The sequence below is a fragment of the Suncus etruscus genome, chromosome 5, assembly GCF_024139225.1.
Source record: "Suncus etruscus isolate mSunEtr1 chromosome 5, mSunEtr1.pri.cur, whole genome shotgun sequence".
Lineage (NCBI taxonomy): Eukaryota > Metazoa > Chordata > Mammalia > Eulipotyphla > Soricidae > Suncus > Suncus etruscus.
Window position 1 is genome coordinate 94,438,150 of NC_064852.1, and position 10,008 is coordinate 94,448,157.

General features: G+C 42.4%; 1 pseudogene; it reads right to left on the reverse strand.

The window, feature by feature from the left end:
- Positions 1-3,565: 3,565 nt before the first annotated feature.
- Positions 3,566-3,972, reverse strand: LOC126009157 (60S ribosomal protein L27-like; annotated as a pseudogene).
- Between the last annotated feature and the right edge of the window lie 6,036 nt (positions 3,973-10,008).

Below are 10,008 nucleotides of genomic sequence, written 5' to 3' on the forward strand. Positions count from 1 at the left end.
AGCTCTGACAGGCAGCGGAGCTGAGCAATGACTCAGGGAAGTGGGCAATAGAAAAAAAAAACAGCTCGAAGCCAGGATTTAAAAAAAAAAAAAGTTCTGAGACCCTTTAAAGTACAATTAACTCGAGGCTGGAGAGATAAGATGGAGGTAGGGCATTTGCTTGCATGCAGAAGGACAGTGATTTGAATCCCAGCATTCCATATGGTCCCCCAAGCCTGCCAGGAGCGATTTCTGAGCGCAGAACCAGGAGTGACCCCTGAGCGCTGCTGGGTGTGGCCCCAAAACAATACAAAACAAAAAAAGTATAATTAACTCATAAATGGACTAGCCACCAAAGGAAAAAAGTAGATCCCTGAGGAGTGCAGGTCTGATTTAGGGGACAATGTGGGACAGGAGAGGCATTTGGATGATAGTGGACAAATGACAGCCAGTGTTTTCACAAAGTACATATTCAACCACCATGCTATAAAACTCTTTTGTCCTCAGCAGTAGCCTTTTGTCCCCAGCAAAAGAAGGTCCTGTTAGCGCTGCACCCCACAACAAAAAGGGATGTCAACAACATAGATCTCCGGAGAAATGGACAGTTGTGAACAAACAAGAGTATGACACACATACTCTGAGCCCACCCTGATCGCTGACTGCCACAACTCCCCACAGTCAGACAGAAAAGACAAATAATGCCAAGCTCAATATTTTCGGGACTGAAAGAATCTCCCTGAGTATGGTGGACCAAGACATTCATGTTGATATTACTAGCAGTACCTAAAATCCATAATTATGACAATATTTAGCCTTTCAGCTCGAAAAGCTGAAAATTACCTAACTGAACACTCACAAGTAGCAAACTTTATGCTGTTATTTTCTCTTGGGCAAATTGAGTTTCAGAAATGGGGAATGATTTCTTGCATGACCAGAAACCACTAGCTCACAGAGCTGGGGCCCCAACTCCCAAAGCAAGGCTGTAAAATTGCTGTAAAATCGAGGCTCTTTCCAGACTTACTATCCTTGCCTGAATTCTGAGTGCTGTATCTGATCTGACCAACCTAAGATCACTACGATCAGGAAGAAACTCAGCTTAATACCACTGATGGTGTTTGGGTTTGCTCTCATCATCATTTTGCTCATTTGTGTCTTTTTGCCTAAGTCAAAATGGCTCTACCCTCTGCTGTCACTACGTAGGGAGCTAGGCAAGCCTTATTGCCTCCACGTTTCTCACTCTGACCCTTGCCTTTCTCTCCCGGTCACAGCTGGCTGTTCTCTCTAGCCATGATAACATGATTGCACCACGGCAGCTCTGAAAGTAGAACATTAAGGGGGGAGGACACCCCAAGATGCTCAACACTCAAGTCACACTAATGATCCAGCCTATAGCACTCCCATTAGCATGATTTGCAACTGACTTATTAACCAAACCCCACTGCTTCTGGCTCTTATTCAGACCCAGATACAAAAGAATGAGTAAAAAGCTGTTTTCGACACAGCGGTATCTTGCCTCCTTGGCAGGTGGCAGAGGGCAATCTACAGAGTCGCTGGCATCTCCTCCCCTCCTTGGAAAGGAATTCAGCACACACCATCCATGTCAGCCAGCCCACCAGCCAGCTGACTCTTCCGGGGCAGCAGCAGGTCTTGTAGAAAGGCTGGGCCTAGCTGTCAGTAGTGGGAAATCAGTGTGTGAGTCCCAGGGCCACTATACAGGCTCTGCCCTTCCCTGTGGCTCTACCCGGATCTCCTGGAGCCCCAATTCCCAGGCAGCCCTGACTCTATGACCCACAGTCTAGGCTTAAATCCTCAAACAAGGATCCCTTATTTGTATATGCAATCAGTTACATGAAAATCTCACTGGAATGTATTCTTAATGTCATTTCTAAAAGCCTATCAGATGCTCTAAAGCTTCTCTTTGAGCTTTGTTTCCTCCCTTCAGTATCTTCTGAGAGGCAAAGACCACACACACACACACACACACACACACACACACACACACACACACACACACACACACACACCACAGTATTAACAGAGAAATTCCTTCCAAACCCAAACATCTTCCGTATTGGGTGTCCTTGTGTTCTCACAGTGTCAGAACTCTTAGAATTCTGGATCTCTGCATACAGAGGCTACTCACACAATTTTCCCATCTACTACCCACCAGAGTTCTTTCCAACATCCTTATATAGGGTCTGGACCACACATCTCCCATGACACTGTGGAGTAAGCACACTGTGTTTACCTTCATTCATTCTTTCTGTGTAGAAGTTTAGAGAAAAAGCTCATGAAGTCAGATGGTTCCCCAAGCCCCAACTTCCATCTTGGAGCTTCAGCCATTGATTTTGATGCCAAGAGAACCAGAGTTTTTCTACAAGGAATCTGTGAGGTTTGCCAATCTGTTTTCTGCTGTCAGAAAGAAAGGAGAGAAGATGGTCCCCTTTCACAGCACATAACAGTATTTGAGATAAGTATTTTAATAAGTAGGGGGTCTGATGTGGATTTAACTGTATGTGATATGGCCAGGAGCCCCATCATTAAGTTAGCACTAACTCATTATCAAGAAGGCCTACCTCAACTCTTCCATTTGACCCTCACCACAATCTCAGGAGGTAAATTCCACTCACTATTCACCCCATGTTAGAAATGAGGAGACAGAGTCTCAGCCCCAACAGCCAACCAGTAGCACATCTTCAACAAAAGCCACACACTCTCCTCAGCTGGAACTTCTCTGCCACAAAGATTTGATTTGGTAGAAGTTGGGAAGAACAGTGGTGTCATAGCCAAAAACAATGATGCTGGCTGCCAGAACAAGTTCACACTCGTCAACACCAGCTCTGTCCAATGTTTTCATTTCTCAAGTGCAAGCACGTTGCTAAAACTGTAGATTCCATTTCAAAACAAGATTCTGAAAGAGCAGCAAGTCATTCTCACAGGCAATGAATTCATGTCCTTTTTCTTTATTCTTAAGAAATCAAACATAATGTTTCCATGTCACCTTCTATGGAAAGCCTGTTCCATTCTCCCTGAGTAATGGAGGGCCCCACCTTCCCTGCTAGAAGTCTAGCAGCTCTGCATCCCTTCCTACCAAATTCCTGAAATCAAATTTTGGATGATCTTTCTGACCTAACTCTTATCTCTAAGTCGTTTGTTTTATACAGCAGTCCCAAAAGTGAAATCTGGTTTTGGTGTGAAAACTTTAGGTCAGCAGTCTGAACCTGGCTTCCTCTGAACAAGTCCAAATCCCCATGTCACCCACACCCACACCCAAAAGAGTTGGCTGCCACTTCCTCACAACTTAGCTAGTGCAGATGCTTCCAGACCTGGGGAGTGGTCTGTGACTTTCTCTAACCCCAATTCCAGTTACTCTTGTCTAAGTCCAGTAACCTGTGATTCTCAGGACTCTAAGGAAACCATTCAGGAAGAGAGTTGTTTTGAAAATACAAAATTAACAGAAGTATATCATCTCATAATTGGAAATTTATCGTCTTTGCCCACACATATTACACAGAAAAAAAGCAGGATTCTTTCTTCAAATTATTTTTTTATTTGTTTGGTTTTTAATGATGGAAACAAAACAGATTTAAAACCACAGCTTCTGGAAGAACCACTTGTTCTTGTGGGTCTTGTATCTCTCCTCAAACTTGACCTTGGCCTCTCTGTGGGTCTTGCACTTAAGAGCAGGGTCTCTGAAGAGATCCTTATTGACAATGGTTTTGTCCAAAGGGATGTCCACGGCATACCTTGTGGGCATAAGGTGATTATAGTTATATACTTTCACGAAAGACTTGATCTTTGTTTTTTGGCTGTTTTCTTCATGCCCATGGCGGCTGTCACTTTGCATGAATAGCGGTCAATTCCAGCCACCAGGACATGACTGTAGGGGTGGTGTGAGGTGCCATCATAAATGTTCTTTATGATGACCGCTTTGCGTCCTAGGTAGCTTCCGGCTATGACCAGGACCACCTTCTTGGGTTTCATAAACTTGCCTATTTTGACGGCAACCACTCTGGCCTACCTCTTTCTTGAAATTATTAACAGAAAATCATGAGTCTCATCCTAATCACAGGTTTGCCCACCCTAAGAGATTATTGAAATAACTACGCTGAGAACTACCATAATCATGTGAATGAATGAGAGAACTGGAAAGCCTGTCAAGAGTAAAGGTAGGGGTGGGGTTGGATGGAGGGAGATTTGGGACATTGGTGGTGGGAATGTTGCACTGGTGAAGGGGGGGGGTGTTCTTTACATGACTGAAACCTAATCAGAATCATATTTGTAATCAAGATGTTTAAATAAAAAAATTTTTTTTAATTTAAATAAAATAAAAAAAGAGATTATTGCAAGATTCTGCCACAATGTATATGGGTTTATGTAAAAATGGGGTTTTCACAAAGTTTTCTTGCAGTGTCCCCATAAGGCTCATTAGATCATTAGTGTGTGTGTGTGTGTGTGTGTGTGTGTGTGTGTGTGTGTGTTAGGAGGGGATGAGGCTAGAACCATGGATACATAACAACTTTAATCAAAGAAGAACTCTCCTGAAAAAATTAGCCACTGGACATGCACTGAGAAACACAAAATTCAATGAAACAGAAGCTTAAACTTAGCTGGAATGCCAGAGCCTTTCCCTAAGAAACAAAAAGTGCATTGAAGACTAAAATAACAGGGGCCAGAGAGACAGCTCACAGGGCTGGCGCATATGTTTGGCACCCAGGAACCTCAGGCTACCATCTCTGGCACCACACAGTCTCATGATTACCACTAAGAGAAGCCCCCAGGCACCAACCCAGGATGAGAAAAAAAAAAAAAAAACTAGTGTAGCTGCTCAGTTCCTCTGGCAGCTTCCCCCTTTAACAGTGTGAATTTTTAGATTAGTATTCACCATCTTCATCCTATCCTTGGAAGATGCTTAGATATATATGTCTTAAATTAACGTTTGAGGTAACATTGGTTTACAAAAGTATATGTGTTTAGGCATCTTAGGAGTACAATGTTATCATATCTCATCACAACCAAAATGCTACTATCCCACTGCCACAATTCCCTGGACTTTTTCAACCCTCTTTGACATCTTGAGTTCTGTGGTCAGAATCAGAGGGCATATCTCCTTATGTTGGCCACAGCTCCCCTGCTTTGTATCTTTATACAGCTTTATGAGTGACGTCATTCAGTACTTGTCTTGCTCCTTCTAGCTTACGTCCCTTAGCATGAGCCCTCCTGTTCCATTCATGTTCAACCAAAAGGCAAGTAGTATTTGTTTAGTTATATATGCCATCCTGAAAATACTTGCATTTTTTTCTCTTTTTATTTTGGTTGACGGGCACCTCCCAAGCAGTGTTCAAGGGGTGCAGATACCCCACCACTGATTCTCGACCCACCAGGACAGTGCTTTCAATGCAAAGGTCTTATGAGGTGCTGCTGCTAGGACTCAGGAGTACTAGTGAGATATATATATATATATATATATATATATCATTCCAGTGGTGCTTGGACCTGCAGGGTCATACCGAGTGGTGTTCAAGGAATCCTGTGGTATTGGAAATCAAATCCTGGTCAGGTGCACGAGTCCTAACCACTATGTCCTGGCCCCAAGTTGTTTATACTTAAAATGGCTGAACTAAGAAGAAAATTGGTCCTAGTGAAAATTGGGGTAGTATGAGAGATTACTCTGAAAATGGGAAGAGAAAGATTTTGGAAAAGAGGAAGCAGAGGGCAGGTTTTGGAAAAGAGGAAGCAGAGGGCAGAAGAGCCAGATCCTTCCCACCTAGAGGTTATCAAACACTGAGAGGGATCTGGGTGGATATGAAGGTTTGCATTTTTTAGATAAAGAGGGAGCAGCATGGCTAACCCTTTCAAGCACTCTCCTATTTTTGCCTTATCTCCAACTTGCAAGCCTTCCCATTCCATTAAAATTTTTTGGTTTTGTTTTGTTTTTAAGCAAGGGGACAGGGAAACTGGAACTAGAGTATATCATTTCTTTCTTTTTTTTTTTAATTTTTTGGCTTTAGGACCATACCCAGTGGTGCTCAGTGTTTACTTTCTCCTAGCTCTGCGCTGATAAATTACTTCTGGTAGGCTCAGGGGACCATTTGGGATGCTGGGGTAGAACCCAGGTCAGCCATGTGCAAGGTCCACAGTGCCATTGCTCCACCCACAAAGTTGACTTTTATCCCTCTAAGAGCACAGAAAAGAGATGTGCAAAGTAGTCAATAGGTTAAATATACCTGAAAAAAGAGGTGCAGGATAGTGGCTGTTGCAACCCCCAAAATTTTCTTAAGTGGTAAAAATATATTCACAGTTAAAGAGCTGGTGATGGCTCTACTGTTCCCTGGAAGATGAAAAGCAAGTTCTGTTTGCCTAATTTTTTTCCTCTTTTAGCTATAACCAGCCAGAAGTTTGGGGGGGGAAAGGAAGTCATTGACCCTATACTTATGAATATCTAGCTCTAACTCAATCGATATGTTACCTTTCAATCACATTTGGGAAGGAATGTTTGAGCCATACCCATTGGTGTTCAGGATTTACTCTTAATCCAGTACTCAGTAGTCTTTCCTGCTGATGCTTGGGGACCATATGTGGTGCCAGGGATTAAACAGAAGTCAGTAGCATGCCAGGCAAGTGCCTCATCCCCTAAATGATCTCTTCAGCCTTCCCAATCACTTTTTTTTTTTTTGGCCACTCCTGGCTCTGTACTCAGAAATCACTCCTGGCAGGCTCAGGAGATCATATGGGATGTCAGGAATTGAACCTAGGTCAGCCATGTGCAAGGCAAATGCCCTACCAGCTCCTTCCCCATCACTTTTGAAGAAAATGTTACACTTTTTAGAGGAAAACTCATGTATTATAAAAGGAACAATTTTGTAAAGTATTAAGATTATCTGAATTGAGTAAAGGACCTGGGGAAATTTTGCCTAATGAAATCAGTTATTTTCTAATTCCTAAAAGAGCAGCCTTAACAGACAGGAGTACAATTTTTTTGTCTCCTTTTGGTCAGTAATGCCTCCATTTTGTAAAAACTTCATCACAGTCTTCCCTGACACAGGCCCTTGGCCTCAGATCTTCAGATTTATTCCATGAACAAGATTTCTCTGCAAATTGGGAAACAGTCTTGTTCTCACAACTTTTTGCAGATCAAAGACACTTTGGCTTAATGAATTAAATGATGTGTGCCATCATTTAGAAAGAATTGATGGGTTAGGGCCCGGAGAGATAGCACAGTGGTGTTTGCCTTGCAAGCAGCTGATCCAGGACCTAAGGTGGTTGGTTCGAATCCCGGTGTCCCATATGGTCCCCCGTGTCTGCCAGGAGCTATTTCTGAGCAGACAGCCAGGAGTACCCCTGAGGACCGCTGGGTGTGGCCCAAAAACCAAAAAAAAAAAAAAAAAACAAAAAGAATTGATGAGTTAACAATTATATTGTGCAAAAGAATGGGAAAATTTTTTCTGTAGCAGAAATTAATAAAAGATATATATGTACACTAGTTAAACACCATAAATATTATGAGAAGACAAAGACTAGGTGCCTGGGTGCTGTTCAAGTGAGTTTATTATATCAAACTATGTAATGGAGAATTATGTACAACTTGAAATAGGAGCCAAGATTTAGCATTATGCAGTGAGACCAAAGAACAATATAGATAGAAAGTTGTATAGATGATTTTGGTGGATACCATGTCTAAATGTCATCTAACAAAATCTAAGTCAACTTTTTACAAAACTCTGCCTAAAATATTGTATGTATATATTGTACGCGCACGCTCACACACACACACACACACACACACACACACACACACAAGGGAAGTCACTGAAGAAGAGTATATTGTTCCACAATATACCCTACAATGCATCATGATTTAGGAATCTGAAAGAAATGTACTACTCAGCAAAAAATTCCTTAGGACTCCTCATCAAGCGCTGGAGCTGGAGCAATAGCACAGCGGATAGGGCATTTGCCTTACACACAGATGACTTGGATTGGATTCCTACCATCCCATATGGTCCCCCAAAGTGATTTCTGAGCACAGAGCCAGGAGTTACCCATGAGCACCACCAGAAATGAGCCCAAAACAAACAAAAAATAAAGTGACTGGGAAGGCTGAAGAGATAATCTACGGGATAAGGCACTTTCTTGGCATGCTGCTGACTTCAGTTTAAACCCTGGCACCAAACATGGTTCCAAACATCAGGAGGAGACTTCTGAGCACTGAGCTAAGAGTGAACTCCTGAACACCACTAGATATGCTCCCCCCGCCAAAAAAAAAAAAAAAAATCCAGAAAATCAAGTATGTTTCAGACCATGAAGGAAAACTCAGAGGAAAAATAAAGTCAGTTCTGCTATTGTTGGACTTAAAGGCATCCTCCTCTTTCCTAACAAGGGGTGGGGGGAACTTTAGGGGGAAGGTTCTTGGTATTTCAGCAGTGGAGGCAATGCTGCTGAGGTTTGGAATCCCCCTGGGGGTCAGGCAGTCATGAAGAGCAGGACCTACCTGGTAGGGACAGTGCTTCAAGAAACTGACCTTGAGCTCAAGGGATGAAGCTGCCTAGCAGAGCAGGGGTTGCTCCCCAAGCTTAGCCTGTTCCCTAGGGCTTGAACCTTTGAGAATTAAACCCAAGAGATCAGGCAAATTCGGATACCTGGAGTTATCTTTCCAGCACAGTAGATAGAGCACTTGCCTTGCACATAGCTGACCTGGGCATCTCATAAGGTCCCTTGAGCCTACCAGGTGTTGTCCAAAAAAAAAAAAAAGTCTTCCCAAAAGACCAATATAGACTTGTGAGGCCCTGGGAATGTTCCTGACACAACCAAAACCAAAATAACAAGCACCACATACTGAATCTTATACCATTAATATCAGAACCTCAGGAGCTTGTACCAGGCTTTGTTATCTTGGAAAAGGCCCCAAGTTCTATTGTTTTATTTTATTTTGGGTTTTGGGGCCACATTCGGCAATGCTCAGAAGTTACTCCTGACTCTGCACTCAGTGCTCAGAGGACCAAATGAGATGCTGAGAATTGAACCTGTGTCAGCTATGTGCAAGATAAGGCACCTTACCTACTGTATATGTCTCTAACCCCAGGTCTTAATCCCCTACACTGCATGGTTCCCTAAAATATACTGCATGTGTTTTAGGAGTAGCCTCATTTTTTCCCTTTCTATATACAATTTTTCTATAAAGAGAAAATTACTATTTTAGCTATAATAATTATAGTTGCAATAATAATTTCCCCATCATAACAATGTACAAAATACAAAAAAATGTATCTAATACTTTTGGGAGGACAAAATCTGGGGCCTCATACATGTGAATTGTTTGCTTTACTGCAGTGCTGCAGCCTTGGTCCTATAACTTTCTCTTTTGTTTCTAGTAGATAACTATATTGATAGCAAAGGCATGTAGAGTGTGTGTGTGTGTGTGTGTGTGTGTGTGTGTGTGTGTGTGTGTGTGTGTGTGTGCTGTTCTTAACTACAAAGGCGTGAGGAAGGAAAAGAAGTGAGCAAACTCCTTTACAAATCTGAAGTATAGCTCAGAGGCCTGTAGGGCCAACGACAAGCCAGACACAATATTCCTGTTTCTCCAGGTCCTCACAGTGATAACCTTAGTTAAAGGTTGGGTGGCAAATCTTTGACTCCAGCAGTCACTGCATGCAGGAGTCCTGGGTTCAATCCCTAGCACTACATATGGTTCACTGAGCACTGACAGAAATGAGAGTAGCTCCTAGAGCACTGCCAGGCATGTCTGTCCCATCCAACAAAAATATTCTTATTGTGGACCACTTTTCTTTCATAGCTATACTGGGAATAATAATTAAAATTCTGGAGTTAGGCTGCTATGGTTTTAGTCCCAGATACTACTTAGCTAACCTTGGGCAAATCATTTAACCTGTCCCAGCTACAGAGTCCTCATCTGACCAGTGGAACAATAGTGGTGCCCACCTTTTAAATGAGAAAATATATATACAATACTTACATATTAAAGGGCACTAGCTATTTATTATGTGACTATTCATCGTTGCCATGTTTCAA